The sequence below is a fragment of the Pleurodeles waltl genome, chromosome 11 (assembly GCF_031143425.1).
Source record: "Pleurodeles waltl isolate 20211129_DDA chromosome 11, aPleWal1.hap1.20221129, whole genome shotgun sequence".
Lineage (NCBI taxonomy): Eukaryota > Metazoa > Chordata > Amphibia > Caudata > Salamandridae > Pleurodeles > Pleurodeles waltl.
In genome coordinates, this window is record NC_090450.1 from 826,314,501 (window position 1) to 826,332,664 (window position 18,164).

Sequence of the window (18,164 nt, forward strand, 5' to 3'; positions counted from 1 at the left end):
ATGACACAGACAAAAGGAAAAAGTTATGTCCACATATACCAGCCAAACACAAGGGGTCTGAACATTTCAGTCACAGTAAGTTGGCAAACACACCCTATCTCTCAGTCCAAACCCACTCAAAAATATACCATCTGCAGCCAGCCCATTTGTGGAGTGGACTCTCCCATACAACATGCATGAACAGTACCTGGTATTGACTAGACACATATGACCAAGCCACATTATTATCCATTACATGGTATGCCTCTATTAACATTTCTCACACCATTAATGTTGTACATGCTTCAATCTATGTTGTGTATATAGAAGACGTTAGATTACACACTAGCTGCCATGTATCAGTACTGGATGCCTGCCTCTGCACATGTACACATTCACATTCACCCAGACATCATTGCCCAATCCCTCACTACCTCACTTTTCATGTACACCATCATACACTCCACCTCTCACACACTGGTATACCATTGGACTCACCTGCTTCTCTGGTGCACCATATAGCTGTTCATCCAGGAGTAGGACCTCATCCACGAGCTTCTCCAGCTCTTCTGAAGTGAAGGCTTGGACCCTACCATCTGCAGGATGTGGTATGGTAGCTCCCAGAGGCAGTGCACAGCAGCTCAGGTAGTGGAGGTCTTGATGGCAGCAGTGTCAGGAGCTCAGTGTCCATTACAGCAAAAAATGGTGGTCACGTCTGGCATGTACATGACCGTCACCGCCGGTGGACATCGCTATTGGGCCAGGTCTGCCAAAGGCAGTAGTGTGTTCCAAAGGCAATGTGCACCGTGATTGTGACCACCCTACTGCCATGACAACATCCACCAGCAGAGTTAGGTCACTTCCTAATGTCCAGTAAGGTAGGTCAGGCAGCTGCCATTTTGAGGCAATTATATGTATGGAAAAGTTATGGTGTCTGCGTCATTGACCAATCTCTATATTGTACAAACTATTACTAAGTGCTGCCTTCACGTTTAGTAGTCTAATTGTGCATGTGTACAGTAAAAGCTGGTTAACAGAGGAATTGGTGGTAATGTAAATGATAACCTATTCATCCTATCTGAGATGACAATGCAGTATAGGTGCAACAAATATGTATCACATGTAAACTAGGTTGGACTATGAAACACTGACAGTCACAGATAAATATGCATGTCTAGTACATCAGAGGATTCATGGAATATGAATCCAGGGGACTATCATAGGATGCATAGCAAGATACTGTACTTCTAATGTCATATGTTGTATCTGACATCATATGGAGATATGTGTGACTTCTATTTGAAGATATCCATTATGCGCAGATTGCCAAAGTCACCTACAATTGCATTTTTTTCCACATAGTTACCCTGGCATGAGGAGAGGAAGATAACCTCCAGTGTACTGCCCATCAGTAGACCTGGACACCATGGAAGAATGACAATAATACAGATCTATCACCTGAACAGGCATACAATCATGGATCTCTGTGATCAGTCGGAGCCAGATCTGATGCCTGCCATTCACAATCCCAATAGAATACCTCCCATTGTTCAAGTCATGTCAGTGCTACACTTCCTGACTACTGGGTCCTTCCAAAATACAGTGGCCCTAACTGCAGGGATGTCTCAGCCCATGTTCATTCTGGTTTTGAAGGATGTACTCTGTGCATTGTTGAAACACCTGGACAGCTACATCAGGTTTCCCCAACGTGTGGAATTGGCCTATGTGAAGGCAGAGTTTTATGCTTTGGGACACATTCCACATGTGGGTGGAGCCATAGATGGCACCCATGTTGCCTTGGTTCCTCAGTGCCAATGAACAGGTATACAGGAACAGGAAAAACTTCCACTCAATCAACGTTCCAGTGGTATGTTTGGCAGACCAGTACTTGTCACAAGTCTCTGCAAAGTGTCCAGGATCAGTAAATGATTTCTTCATCATGCGGAACAGCAATATCCCACTGCTGATGACACAACTCTACAAAGAGGGCCTGGCTGGTTGGTGAGTCACATTTGACATCTGTGTTTACAGGGTTGATCTCATGCTATCACAAATGTGCATGTCCAAGATATATGTTTGTGTTGTTGTAACTATTCCTTAAAGGGGACTCTGACTACCCAAACTGTCCTTGGTTGTTGACACCAGGGAGGTGCCCAACCATGTCAGGGGAAGTTTGCTACAATGAGGCCTACGGAAGGACAAGGCGTGTCATGGATCGGACTTTGAGCTCCTGAAGGCAAGATTTCACTGCCTGGACATATCTGGTGGAGCCCTCCTCTACTCGCCCAACAAGGTATGTCAAATAATTGTTGCCTGCTGCATGCTCCACAACCTTGCCCTGAGATGTCAAATTCCATTCATACCAGATAAAGGGGAGCCAGCAGAACTTATGAGTGGAAATGCAGATTTCCCAGGTGATGATGAGCCTGATGGAGATGAAGCTGGAAACTTCAGGACAGATCTAACCAATCAGTACTTCAACTGACAAAAAATATGTAATGTCTCCTAAATATTGAGAGTTCATGCTTTAAACTGCAATTGATGGCTGGCACACCACCTCCTATTTACTATCATCCTTGAGGTCTTAGTTGGCTCCAATGCCAATGAGTCAGTTATGCATGCAGATTGTAAGTTAGTATTGTGTATAGTACATTGTGGTATTTAGTGTCCTGAGATGTTAGTGCACAAGCAAAGTCACACTTGTCCAATTGACTTGTCAGAATTGATGTATGTTTACAGCCATGTCCTCTCTTTTACCTCTGTCAGTCACAGATTTGCTGAGTTTCTGTTTGGCTCTTCGTCATTGGCAAGTCACAGGCTGTCAGAGGCAGATGGGAATTGCAGGCAGACATGAGAAGTGAACATGGATGAATATAGGTACGGATTAGCATGAATTTGTGGAGTGTAACTAATATGACTAGACTGTCAGGAGGCTGGGGTGGGAGCGTTTCTTTACACCAAGGAGACCAATATGGTGCTGGAGGTGGTCAAATGGTGGCATGTGTGCGCATATGTGTCTGACACATGTTAAAATGTTGCACCATAGCCTCTACCATCATATTGGTTTCTATTGTATGTGACCTACCTTGAACATATCTATCAGTGTGTTCCTACTTTGCAGACCAATGTGCATGTATCTGTGGACTGACGTATGTGAGTTGCAAGCCTACAGGTACGGGACATTGGTAAGTGAAAGATCCAAGGACTGGGACTGTCTGCATAATGTGGAATATTTAATGAGCTAAGATATGGGTTTGCGATAAGGCTTTACCTGGTGATACAAAGGACCATTCTCTATGGCTCCAGGCTAGCAGGAAGAGTGACATGTTCCTAAAATCTGCATCCTGTGGGTTGGTATGTATGACAACTAAGCTGACAATCTGGTGTCACTAGCAGTACTACTCTATCTGATGTTAGCAAATCTAGAAATTAATGTGTGGAGATGTGCAAAACAGCTGTTTTTGCCTATATCAATGTTACAATCCCAATGTAATGAGTCTCCTGATGATACAGTACATGTGTGATGTCCATAAGAAAGGTTGTACAAAACAGAGTGACATATTGCTAATATAGTAGTCATACAAGACAATAGTACATGGGTGATAAATTACACTTACAAAGAACCTGTGTTTAAGGTGTATTTATTAGGGAGTAAAAAACAATATGTGTGGATTAAAACAGAAATAACAGAAAGCAATCAGTGAATGGTTCAGTCCTGGTGGCTGAAATCACCAGGGTAGCTGCTACACCATTTGGAAACACAAGTCCAGTGTACGTATAACATAGGAAAATGGATTTAGGTTTCAGAACAGACAACAGGGTGTATCTGTGCTACACAAGGAGAACCCATCAGGAAAGGTTTGGCATCTTCTACTCCTGGATGTCTGGCTGGACGCCCACATTTGTGTGGGTAAGGGTAGTTCCTCTGCTACAGAGGGTGGGGTGTCTGAGGCATGTGCTTCACCTGAAAGGGCCTCCATTCCTCTAGCAGCCGCAGATGACAGATGCAGAAGTGCCAGATGAGTCATTACTAGTGGAAAAGGTCTGATGCTGTTGGGAGACCTACTCAGGGTAGTGTTGATGTCCCTCAGCACCCCAGCAAATGGAAGCCAATATGGCATTTTGTGCCTGCCACTGCTGCATTACTTCCTGGTGGTTGTCCCTCTGCAGCTGTTGGATTTCCCCCATTATGGTGACTACCTGGCCCATCATGCCTTGAGAATTTTGGTAGGCTCCCAAGACTTGAGAGATAGTTTCCTGGTCAGGATTGTACCTTTGAGCCCTCATCCTCTGGCCCACACTATCCCTCCCATGCACCCTACCCCCACATGCCTGTGCCCCTGGCACAGTGTGCCCACTGCCATTGGTGGCAGGACCATCATTGTCAGGGGTGACAAGAGGAGACTCAGGTACCTGTACTGGGGGACACACAATGGATGAAATAGTCCTTGGGACACACGTTTTGGAGTGAATGGTTGCTTGTGATGTGGATGCAACAGGGCTGAGAGGAATGGATGTGGGCAGGATGCAGCTGACAGTTGTTGACTGACCTGGTGTCCCGGATGGGACAGCTTTGTCGTCAGTGTCCAAACATCCAGGGGTGTTGTTATCACTGGGGCCTTCATCCAGAGGGATAGTGGCGGTCTCTGGTATCCTCTCCATGGTGACAATGGCAAGGTTACTTGTGGGAGAAGTGGATCACAGTATTGCTGTAAGTGATACAACAAGTAATGTTTCAGTTTGAATATTAGTGAAGTTTTGGGAGATGCACATAGTGCCTTAACATAATTCCCCAGAAATGACAGTGCCAGCTGCTTGCAAATCTCAGTTAGTACAACACGAGACTCTGAAATTTCCATACCATACACCAGACTGCTGATACCCTCTTATGTTGTCTGACTATAGACATGGGTGTTAACCTTTGTTGCCTAGTGAAGTGTCTGGCATGATACCTAGCACAAAAAGCTGCACAATAGTGTCAGCGTAGGGACACAGTATGGTAGTAGGCAATATACATTGACCTCTGTGTGGATGTACTGAATTTATATCCACTTTGGCATCTATATTTCCGTTCCAGGTGAGTCAATTCCATTCTTTGCATTGTTTTTCTAAGGGCAGTTTGATGGGGTGCTCACCTGTAGCTGTGCTGTGCTTGAAATGATAGTGGGAGTAGGCCAATGCATTGCTGTCATTGCCATAAACTGTTTCACAGTGGAACGCTCTTAATGGGTTACATTGGTAGTTATTTTCACATGCATGACTTCTCACATTTGGTGCATTCTTCAGGTTTTTATTATGGTGGAATATTGCCTTCTGGGAGTTGTAGTGCTATCTGTTCCCAGTACTTCACATGCCATTCTCAAGAGCTGTGGAGCCAGGTGAGTTTAGTGGACACATGGAATGCCAGTGAGGGATACTGGGGCATTTGGACAGAGGGGTGGTAGGTGGTTTGTTAATTGAGGTGAGGTAATGTGGTGGAGGGGCCTGCAGGACAAAACAATTGGGTGACATGAATGTTGTGGGAACTTACCAGACTCCTCTCTCCCAGGTATTCCTGTAAGGCCCTCAGGGTACAGTATGTCCAAGATCTTCTCCTCCCAAGATGTGAAAGTAGGGGGAGGAGGTGGGGGCCCACTGCCAGTCTTCAGTGCCACCAGCTGGTGCCTGGATGCCATGGAACACATCTTCCCCCAGAGGTAATTCCACCTCTTCTTACTGTCCTCCCTTGTGTGTGGATATGTGCCTGCAGCATTGGCCCTGTCGACTATTCTTTGCCACAACTCAATTTTCCTGGCTATTGATGTTTGTTGGACCTGTGCTCCGAACAGGTGTGCCTCTACCCTGACAATTTCGTCAACCATGACCCTCAAATCATCATCAGTAAAACCTGGGTGTTTTTGTTGGGACATGGCAGTGGTGGGAAAGACGGTGAGGTAGTGTTAAAAAGGTGAGAATTTGTACCAGAAGTAAGTGATGAGGTGTAGGTGCTGTGATGTGAGTGGGTGATGGTTGTTGTATGTTGTGTATGAAAGTTAATTTAGTGTTGTGTATGCTGTGCAGGTGTGTGATGTATGTGTGTTGAAATGTGTGTACGTAGCAACAGTTGTAGTAAATCTGTGATGGTTATTTCTCTTCTGTGGCTGTGTATGGCATTCCGGTTGCAAAGGACTGTGGGTTGTGTAGGGGTGTGTTATATAGTGGAGTGTGTACGTGTGTTGAGTGTGTGAATGTGTGTCAGGTGTGGGCTATTCAAACTATCCAATGTGGTGTTGTGTTCAGTGTGATGTGAGTTGAGACCGCCGCAGTTCACACCGCTAATGGTTTTCCTCCATGGAAGAACCACTGTTGTGATTTCTGGATCATAACACCTGTGCTAATACTCTCGCCCAGTCAAGAATCCCTCCAACAGATGCACCAACAGAAAGGCCTTCTGGTTTACCACCAACCTTGTGAGAAAGTAGCCTCTTTCTAGCCTTGTTACCCCCATGTTGGCCTGTTTGTGAGTATATGTTAGGGTGTTTTCACTGTCTCACTGGGATCCTGCTAGTCAGGGCCCAGTGCTCATAGTGAAAACCTTATGTTGTCAGTATGTTTGTTATGTGTCACTGGGACCCTGCTAGCCAGGACACCAGTGCTCATAAGTTTGTGGCCTATATGTATGTGTTCCCTGTGTGATGCCTAACTGTCTCACTGAGGCTCTGCTAACCAGAACCTCAGTGGTTATGCTCTCTCTGCTTTCTAACTTGTCACTAACAGGCTAGTGACCAATTTCACCAATTCACATTGGCATACTGGTACACCCATATAATTCCCTAGTATATGGTACTGAGGTACCCAGGGTATTGGGGTTCCAGGAGATCCCTATGGGCTGCAGCATTTCTTTTGCCACCCATAGGGAGATCTGACAATTCTTACACAGGCCTGCCAGTGCAGCCTGAGCGAAATAACATCCACGTTATTTCACAGCCATTTACCACTGCACTTAAGTAACTTTTAAGTCACCTATATGTCTAACTTTCACCTGGTGAAGGTTGGGTGCAAAGTTACTTAGTGTCTGGGCACCCTGGCACTAGCCAAGGTGCCCCACATCGTTCAGGGCAAATTCCCCGGACTTTGTGAGTGCGGGGACACCCTTACAAGCGTGCACTATACATAGGTCACTACCTATGTATAGCGTCACAATGGTAACTCCGAACATGGCCATGTAACATGTCTAAGATCATGGAATTGTCACCCCAATGTCATTCTGGCATTGGGGAGACAATTCCATGATCCCCCGGGCCTCTAGCACAGAACCCGGGTACTGCCAAACTGCCTTTTCAGGGTTTGCACTGCAGCTGCTGCTGCTGCTGCTAACCCCTCAGACAGGTTTCTGCCCCCCTGGGGTCCAGGCAGCCCTGGCCCAGGAAGGCAGAACAAAGGATTTCCTCTGAGAGAGGGTGTAACAGCCTCTCCCTTTGGAAATAGGTGTGATGGCTGGGGAGGAGTAACCTCCCCCAGCCTCTGGAAATGCTTTGATGGGTACAGATGCTGCCCATCTCTGCATAAGCCAGTCTACACCGGTTCAGGGATCCCCCAGCCCTGCTCTGGCGTGAAACTGGACAAAGAAAAGGGGAGTGACCACTCCCTTGACCTGCACCTCCCAGGGAAGGTGCCCAGAGCTCCTCCAGTGTGCCCCAGACCTCTGCCATCTTGGAAACAGAGGTGTTGCTGGCACACTGGACTGCTCTGAGTGGCCAGTGCCAGCAGGTGACGTCAGAGACTCCTTCTGATAGGCTCTTACCTCTCTTAGTAGCCAATCCTCCTTCCTAGGTAGCCAAACCTCCTTTTCTGGCTATTTAGGGTCTCTGCTTTGGCGAATTCTTCAGATACCGAATGCAAGAGCTCACCAGAGTTCCTATGCATCTCCCTCTTCACCTTCTGCCAAGGATCGACCGCTGACTGCTTAGGACGCCTGCAAAACCGCAACAAAGTAGCAAAGACGACTACTAGCAACCTTGTATCGCTCATCCTGCCGGCTTTTTCAACTGTTTCCAGGTGGTGCATGCTCTGGGGGTAGCCTGCCTCCTCTCTGCACCAGGAGCTCTGAAGAAATCTCCCGTGGGTCGACGGAATCTTCCCTCTGCAACCGCAGGCAACAAAAGACTGCATCACCGGTCCTCTGGGTCCCCTCTCAGCACAACGGGCGTGGTCCCTGGAACTCAGCAACTCTGTCCAAGTGACTCCCACAGTCCAGTGACTCTTCAGTCCAAGTTTGGTGGAGGTAAGTCCTTGCCTCCCCACGCTAGACTGAATTGCTGGGTACCACGTGATTTGCAGCTGCTCCGGCTCCTGTGCACTCTTCCAGGATTTCCTTCTTGCACAGCCAAGCCTGGGTCCCGACACTCTAACCTGCAGTGCACAACCTTCTGAGTTGTCCTCCGGCGTTGTGGGACTCCGTTTTGTGACTTCGCGTGGACTCCGGTTCACTCCTATTCTAAGTGCCTGTTCCGGTACTTCTGCGGGTGCTGGCTGCACCTGTGAGGGCTCCCTGACTTGCTGGGCGCCCCCTCTGTCTCCTCCTCCAAGTGGCGACATCCTGGTCCCTCCTGGGCCACAGCATCATCCAAAAACCTTAACCACGACCCTTGCAGCTAGTAAGGCTTGTTTGCGGTCTTTCTGCGTGGGAACACCTCTGCAAGCTTCTTCACGACGTGGGACATCCATCCTCCAAAGGGAAAGTTCCTAGTCCTCTTCGTTCTTGCAAAACACCAAGCTTCTTCCACCCGGTGGCAGCTTCCTTGCACCCTCAGCTGGCATTTCCTGGGCTCCTGCCCACTCTCGACACTGTTGCGACTCTTGGACTTGGTCCCCTTGTCTTATAGGTACTCAGGTCTGGAAATCCACTGTTGTTGCATTGCTGGTGTTGGTTTTCCTTGCAGAATCCCCCCTATCACGACTTCTGTGCTCTCTGGGGGTTGTAGGTGCACTTTACCCCTACCTTTCAGGGTCTTGGGGTGGGCTATTTTTCTAACCCTCACTGTTTTCTTACAGTCCTAGTGACCCTCTACAAGCTCACATAGGTTTGCGGTCCATTCGTGGTTCGCATTCCACTTTTGGAGTATATGGTTTGAGATGCCCATATACCTATGTGCTCTTATTGAAATCTATTGTAACTTTACACTGCTTGCATTACTTCCTTTTGCTATTACTGCATATTTTTGGTATTGTGTACATATATCTTGTGTATATTTGGCATCCTCATACTGAGGGTACTCACTGAGATACTTTTGGCATATTGTCATAAAAATAAAGTACCTTTATTTGTAGTATATCTGTGTATTGTGTTTTCTTATGATATTGTTCATATGACACCAGTGGTATAGTAGGAGCTTTGCATGTCTCCTAGTTCAGCCTAAGCTGCTCTGCTATAGCTACCTTCTATCAGCCTAAGCTGCTAGTAACACCTCTTCTACACTATTAAGGGATAACTGGACCAGGCACAAGGTGTAAGTACCTCTGGTACCCACTACAAGCCAGGCCAGCCTCCTACAAACCTCCACAAATATAAACAAAGCTGCTGATGACTTGAAAGAAAGTGGTGCCAAGATCAGACTCTGGACAACCTCACAGCCTTCATAAACGCCATCCGCAGACACCACCAACTCATCCGAGCCGCCAAGAGAACCGCCTTCAAAGGCCGAATCAACAACAACACACACACTACAATGAGCCCTTCAACATTATGAAGGAACTCTCCAACCCCAGCTCCAACGCCAACGACATCCCGCCACCCCGCCATCACAAGACCTCTGCGACTACCTAGCCTCTTACTTCCACTGCAAGATTGCAGACATCCACGACAGCTTCAGCACCCAGACCCCCCCGCCCCCCCCAGCAACCACCAACACCACAGATTCACCTCCGACCAACCTCCTGCTCTAATGTACCCCCGTCAACGACACCATGAACATGAACACCTTCCACTCCGGCTCTCCATCTGACCCCTACCCTCACCACATCCTCAACAAAGCAAGCTCCGCCATCGCACCCAAACTACGGAAGATCATCAACAGCTCCTTCGAGTCCGCCACCTTCCCGGAGAGCTGGAAACACGCTGAGATCAATGCCCTCCTCAAAAAACCCAAGGCGGACCCAAAGGAACTCAAGAACTCCGGCCTATCTCCCTGCTCCCCTTCCTGGCAAAAGTCATCGAGAAGGCTGTCAACAGACAACTAACTTGCTTCCTCAAGGAGAACTGCATCCTGGACCCTTCCTAATCCGGATTCCGCAGCAACCACAGCACTGAAACCACCCTAATTGCCGCCACTGACGATATCAGAACCATAATGGACAGCGGCAAAACTGCGACCCTCATCCTCTTGGACCTCTCGGCCGCATTCAACACCGTCTGCCACCACAGCCTACGCTCACGCCTTAGCAATGCTAGATTCCGCGACAGAGCCCTGGATCGGGTCACCTCCTTTCTCAGCGGCAGAACCCAGTCTACCTGCCCCCATTCCGCTTGGAGGCCACCGAAATCATCTGCGGCGTACCCTAGGGTTTGTCCCTCAGCCCGACCCTCTTTAAAGTCTACATGGCCCGCTCGCTAACATCGTCTGACCCCACAACCTCAACATCATCTCATACGCCGACGACACCTAGCTGATCCTCTCCCTCACCAAGGACTCCACCAAGACCTACCTCCACGAAGGAATGAAGGCCATTGCCGAATGGATGAAGAGCAGCTGCCTCAAACTCAATTCCGACAAGATGGAAGTCCTCCTCTTCGGCTCCACCTCCTCCTCATGGGATGACTCCTGGTGGCCTGCCACTCCAGGAACCGCTCCGACTCCCACCGTCCACGCACGCAACCTAGGATTTATCTTGGACCTCTCACTATTCATGACTCAGCAAGTCAACGCCATCTCCTCCTCCTGCTTCAGCACCCCCTGCATGCTCCAAAAGATCTACAAATGGATACCCACTGAAACCAGAAGAACAGTCACCCAAGCCCTTGTAAGCACCACCCTGGACTATGGCAATGCCCTCTATGCAGGAACCACAGGCAAACTCCAGAGGAGGCTGCAACGCATCCGGAATGCCTCCGCACGCCTCATCCTGGACATCCCCCGCCACTGCCACATCACAGACCACCTGAAAAACCTGCACTGGCTCCCAAGAGAATCACCTTCAAACTCCTCACCCGGGCTCACAAAGCACTGCACAACACCGGACCAGAATACCTCAACGGATGACTCTCCTTCTACACCCCGACCCGGCATCTCCGCTCCGCTGACCTCGCCATCGCAACCGTCTTACGCGTCCGCAGAACTACAACTGGTGGTAGATCATTCTTGCACCTTGCCACCAAAACATGGAACACTCTTCCCACCCACCCGCGCCAGACCAAAGATCTCCTTACCTTCAGGAAACTTCTCAAGACCTGGCTGTTCGAGCAGTAGCAGCACCTCCCCCTGCTTTTCTCCCCCTCTCCCCTCATCGCCTTGAGACCCTCACAGGTGAGTAGTGCGCTTTACAAATTCCTGATTGATTGATTGATAATATGATGGGAGGATTTTTGTTGGGCTGGCGGTGCTGGTGGTGGGACCACCTTTTTTCCATCCTCCAGTGTCCTGGCAGTTTCTGATATTTGGCTGAATTGGCTTACTTCACAGTGTAACTCTTAATGTGGCGGTATGATTACTGCCAACATGGCAGTCTTTTAGTTGCCTCCAACGCAGCGATCTTCCCAAAACACTGCCAAACTTGTGATGAGGCCCATTGTCTGTAGACAGAATGTTAGCATGTTCAAAATCATTAGACTGGTGTTTCTGTAATGGACGGATCTTGAAGCTAATGCATTTATTGTGGCCTCAATTCCATCTGTGTTCTTTATTAATATGTAAAGGCTTAGTATGTCAATGGTAGCCAGGATATAATTCTTCAGCCACTTAAGCTCTTGTAGTTTGAATATGATATCCTTAGTTAGTATCTCTTTTGTAGCTGAGGAGGGATTTCATGAATTCTATTTTAGTTTGGAATCAATGTATTCACCCAGTAAGCAGCAGGTAAAATCAATTCTTAAATTATAATTCTGTCTGAAGGTGGGAAGACAAATTTATGATGTTTGAGAAATAAGTAAAAATGACAATTGTCAGGGATTCTAGCCCGTATTTGGAAACATTTTGCGTCAAGTTTGTGTTACTTTTTTAACACAAATCCGATGCAGTATGACACAAGGGTGTCTTTGTTGGCACATGGCGGCCAAAAGCACACCAGTACAAGAAGACAGCAGAACAGCACCACATCCTAGTAAATATTGCACTGTTCTGCTCTCTCCCGTTCATGCAAGGCAGTGCAGCAGTTGTATTTGCTGTGTTGAGCTGCATGATATTTTTTGCAAATATGGGCCCCTACCTTTTCTACCCCTTAGAAGGCCATTTCAAACCAAGATCAACTTTCAAGCTATATTACCACATAGAAACATCATTCACGTACTAAAAGAAGTGAATAATAACCACATCAAGTACAACAAGTTAAAGCAATTCCTGTAATTCAAATATTAGAAGATCGAAATTTTAAAAAAAACCTAGGCATCAAACCTTCCATAAACATTAAGGAAGCTTAGAAAGGAGGAAGCATTGCATTCCTAAACACACAAGACTATATATGAGAAGTACATCACCTGACACGTTCTCCTTGGTGATGAACCATTAGTCTCAGACAATTACTCAGGTATTCTGGCATGGGGCCCTGATAATTAAATACTTTTGTACTGTTCGCTATTAGAAATAGACTATGAAATATTTGTCATATCTTATTGGAGCCACTACTTAGGACACTTCAACAGTGATCTAAGTTTGTACCACAATATTATACTGTCCGTCTTAAAAAGGCGTCACAGGACGAAACATGTGTTGGCTGGGTTCGAAGAATTAAGAAATAATTTGAAGTGCTAAGAAAATGTAAAAAAAACTGTCTTTATGCATAAGACTACAACTTAACAATAATAAAAACCTTCAAATAAACATACTTGTGTACGCTTCTGAAAACAGTCTTTATTTCTGTATCACTGTTGTACTCATTTAAAAACAGTTGTTCCTATATGACGAGTTACATATGATGCCTTACCTACTTATATAATGGATTCCTGTGTCCACAAATGTTTACTACATGATATGAAAATATTTACTAATTGAATATCTGATTTCACAGTCTATAACATATCCCCTCCTTAAATATATAACCATGTAGATACCACCTGAATCCTGAACCCCAGAAACAGTTGTGCTTTGTAAACTTACTCTCACAGAACATGGCCAAAGCATCAATTGTTAGCAAGGGCAAGGCAGAGCGAATAATGAATCTTGGATAGACAAATAAAGAACATAGATTTAAATTCCAAAATGTTTCTGTGAAAGAACCAGTTGATGGAGTCTCTACAAAGAGTGCTCGTCAGAAAAAGGCATAGCCCTCACCTAACGGCCTAATGGAATACAGACGCGCAGGACAAAGGATGCAATAGACCTAAGACCAGTTTACTAATCTCCCTCAGGCCCTAACCAATGTCATCTGATAACAGCCCGAGCCTCTTGCTGACTGATAATACAAACCTGATCAATTTTCACAAGTCCCATCACTTTACAGTGAAACAATGTCCCACGCAGTGAGTCTTACCCATATGGAGGACGGTCAGAACTTGTTTGGGGGGTACTGGGATACAATTGTGGTGTTTGGAGTATTTTGCCTCTGGTGTCTTTGGGTCTGTCCTACTATGGCTTTGAAAACTAGGTCAAGTACTCTATTTCCACATTTGACCCTCAGTATAGCACAGGCGAGCAACCATGGGGTTCTTAAGGAGGTAGTGTAGTGGGCACAAGAGCTCAGAAATCAAAAACGTGAAGAATAGACACAGTAACATACTGTCCACCCCAGTGATTTTCTTAGTAATAAGAGAAATACTTTAACATCACAGCAGAACAAAACACTACAGGCAATTATATGAGTTCAGGTAAAATGCACTACTTGTCTCAATCAGGGATCTACCCAAATTCTATAATTCCAGCATCCACCTGCAGTACCCTCACTGTTACGGCATTCTTGCATAGTTTTTTGGAGCTCCCATTCCAAGCTCCCATACCACTACAGATTTCTACTAGCAAAGGAAAGCTCAAGGGTGAGAGTACTCACATTGCAAGTTCCCTAGTTGGTTCATACAAGCAGTCACTAAGTTCGGTAACCAGTAGGTCGATTCAGTTTGTTTCTTGCAGAAGGATTCACGTGGTAGATCTATCCTTTAACCTCAAGTCACAGTGGGCCTTATTTACAAAGCTGTAGAGGCACACTGCACCACCAGAGCGTAATATTTTTTTAATGCTCCAGTGGCATAGAGTGCCTGTCCATATTTACAAGGCTACCGAAAGCCACAATGCATGGCTTTTCATGACCTTGAAAATATGGACCTCTTTCACGCATAACACTGCGTGAAAGGGAAGTTCCATGGGTGTTGCTGTGAGTGTTCCCACGCAACACCCATGGAATCTGAGTTGTAAATCTGGGAATGCGTCAGATTCCTACACCACCTCAGGGTTGACATTAAAGTGGCGTAACAGGGAGAAATAACACAATTTCACCTTGTTTTTCCTCTTTCTATGTGTGCTGCACTGTGCAGCACACATAGAAAGAGGAAAACACGTTCTGGCACATAAACGATCATCCTTGCAACACAGGCACCCTTGCACCATGGTGCAAGAGTGCCTGTGTTGGCACCAGGCATCAATTTGTGCGCCAGTGCAGGGGACAAGGACAGGAATGCACCGTATTTTATATGTGTGGCACATTCATGCAAGAGTGCCTGTGTTGGCGCTAGGCATCAATTTGTGCCCCAGTGCAGGGGACAAGGACAGGAATGCACCGTATTTTATAGGTATGTCACATTGATGCACTTTTGGTTTGACGCAGGACAGTGCAACAAAAAGGCTTGCAGCACTGCCCTGCACCAAAACTTAGTAAATGATCCCCTGTGTTTCATGCTTTCAGCACAGCTTTGGGTTATCTGTCCTTGGGATGTAGCTCGGTGCAGAGGTTCTAATGGAGTGGTGCACCTTTTGTTGTTCCACGGTCAGCATCTCAGTCTGCAAGTACAGGGTCACAGCACAGCCATAATTCCTGTTTTTGCTGAATTTATTAGTATATAAAATTTCTATAGAAACCATAGATCTCAGAAACTATCCACTAGAACTTAAGTTAAGTGTCAGCTGTTGCTAGATAAAGATGGCCACGTTTACTACACTCAGTCAACTAGTCATACAAAGGTACAGGCTACAGACACTATCAAACCTGAGATGCACCCTTTTACAAGAGCTTTAGTCAGCGCCAGTTTAACATCACTGATAAGTAGCATAACACGCTGCCCAGGCCTTCTATCACTTTCTAACTGTCCTGTTCTCCCAAACATCATTTCAGCTTGCTATTGTGCACGACTAATCCTGAGACCGCCTTCCACAGTTTTGCTCACGCAAACTCAAATGAGCCATCTCCAACCAAAATCCGACCAACATCAAACTGACTTCTGACTTGTCTGGGGTTTGTATGTGAACAGTCATATTGACTCTGGCGTTGTGCCAATTGACATTTTCAGAGCAACCCTCAGGTCTGCAGACAGTACTGAAAAAACGCGAGAGTTAATAAAAAGGTCATGCAATCACTCATTTAAACAAGCATGAACGCCTTTGCATGTTAATCACAGCCAGCCACGGCATGCACACCCTTCATGCAACCAATCAGACAAGATGTGCTTGTTCTGACTTGTATCGAACTGGGCAAGGCTAGTTTTGCAAGAACACACAAGTGTGAGAGGTGTGCTGTACACATGACGAGTAACAATAACAGCAGTGTTAGGCTGATGAGTGTCTTCGTTGCGTGAATTGATGTATTAAAAGCGAGAGATTCGAGGGATATGCTAGGGTATGCATCACTCTGCATGGTAGTCTAGTATGTGAGTGTGTGTGTATGTTGTTTCTGACTGATGACTGGTTACTAGAAGGCTGGTGTGTTTGTGTTGTACTAGCTCATTTATGGATTGTAACAGCTGATCGTGGTGGGCTGGTGTGTTGTGTGTGCTTGTACGTGTGCATGTGGATATGTGTGAGTGTGTGCGCGTGTGCGTGACAGGCAGACCTACTGAGGTGTGTAGCAGAGTCATAGTTAATTCGTGGACACAGTGCTCCTCGATTGAAACAACTGTCCTAACGTGGCTTCAATGGTTGGTCTCTGCAGTGTTAATGTGGTGTGTTTGTTACTGCAATAGTCTTTGGTGCTAGGCGGTGTGCGGTACAGTTCACTGAGCTTTGCTCTTCCTTTGCCATGTCTATGTGTTTGGATTGTGAATTCCAGTTCTCCTAAAGTCACTTTCATCCATCTCAGATCTCTTGCTTTACACCCCTCGCGCCCACACTCCCTCTGATCCTCTCTGTTCCATTGAGGCTTTTGATAATGCATCTCAAAGATTGAAGTCCAGGGGGGCCTAGTTAAGGCGATGACTGGTGATTACCCTGGCACATGCCCACCTGTCTCCTGGCAGTCAGCAGGCCCAGCTGGGTCCCCAGGAGCCCGCCTCAAGGCCCTTTTGATCTAATCACTCAGCCGGGAGGGCCGGCCAGAGCCTGCTGCCACCGACACCACCCAGCTGTTACCCTCTCCTCTGCATGGACATTCCTGGGACCCTGTCCAGTGCCTTCCATTAACAGGTCTCACAATAAATCAGAGGGTCGCCAATGAGAGCGCCCCCTGCGCTGACCAGAACCGCCAATTTGCTGATTCTAATTGCATAGCTTGATGTAATGAATGCTGAAGGAAAGACAATCGTCTAAACATGTCACGAGTTTTTAAATAAAGAAATAATAACAGCGCTGAAAGACACGTACTCCCTGCCCATTTGGTCTGCCCATCCTGCCGCTTTGATGGCACAACACAGGCTCTACATGAAACCAGCTTCCATTTGATGCCTGCGGTTCCCATGTGACATTATGAGCTTGTTTACTTACTGCTGTAAGGCATTTCCCGAAACCCTGCCAAGAGCCACTTGTTCTTCAATTGCACCCCTCAGGTTTGGCTTTGTACCACCTTATAGAAGTTTTACTTCTGTATTTCAGTCTCAGCTACTTGAATGCCGGTGTCGGACTTGGTTTTGCATATGTCCTTTAATTTGCATATTTTTACATTATTTAGGCACAAGCTGATTAATGACCTGCCTTATTGCTGGGCATCCGGCCCCCAGTCCCAATGTCACCTTAAGGATTTTGGGGGCCTTGGACAAAAGATATTTTGGGGTCCCCTCTACACAACAAATTTGAATTGTATTACCTACTTCAAGCCCACATGATGTTAAACAATACTAAATTATATGTTAACTTCCAACAAGGTCATACAAAATAGCTTAAATATGTTTTGACCAGGACCCCAACAATCCTTAAGATGGTAATGGTATTGAGAGACTGAGGTAGAATTAAAGGTAGGTGCGGGTGGGGGAGATTAGATAGAGAAATACAGGACAGAGATCAAGCAGAAAGTTCAGTTTCACTGGGGGCCTCTTGGAAGGTGGGGGCCTTGTGCAATTACTTTGCCCAATCCTTAAAACGTCTCTGCTGGGTCCAACAGGACGGTGAAGGATATTACTTCTGCCAGTCTGAGGGACTATCACCCGCCATACCACTGGCCCTGTGGTGATCTCTCTACCTTTAGGAGGCCCACAGTCACAGTGATTCCTCTGAAGGCATTGAAAGTGGTGGAGTACGTTGTCTGCCAAGGTTTAAAGCTGATCCCTAAGTGATTTGCTCAGAATCACACAATTCTTGGTCAAGTACTATATCTAGGATTTAAAGCCAGATCCCTGGTTTCTAAGGTACATATTCATGCTGTGATTTCTGCAACATTTCTGATGGAAATGATGTATAGTGCATAATTAAGGACACATATGGACTGTTACTGAGATACATTAAATAGATTTGATAAGAGGCAGTGGGGAGGGTGGGAATGTATACATTCAGGGTACACATTAAGGAACTTGAGAGTTATGCCTACTGTCCTTTGATCTGTATGTACACACACTGAAAACTCTAGGAGTTTCTAGGATTTATAATGGTAAGCAAAGTGTTTTCAATATTTCCAGCACAGTTTTTGTGAGAAAGGTGTGTATTATATGG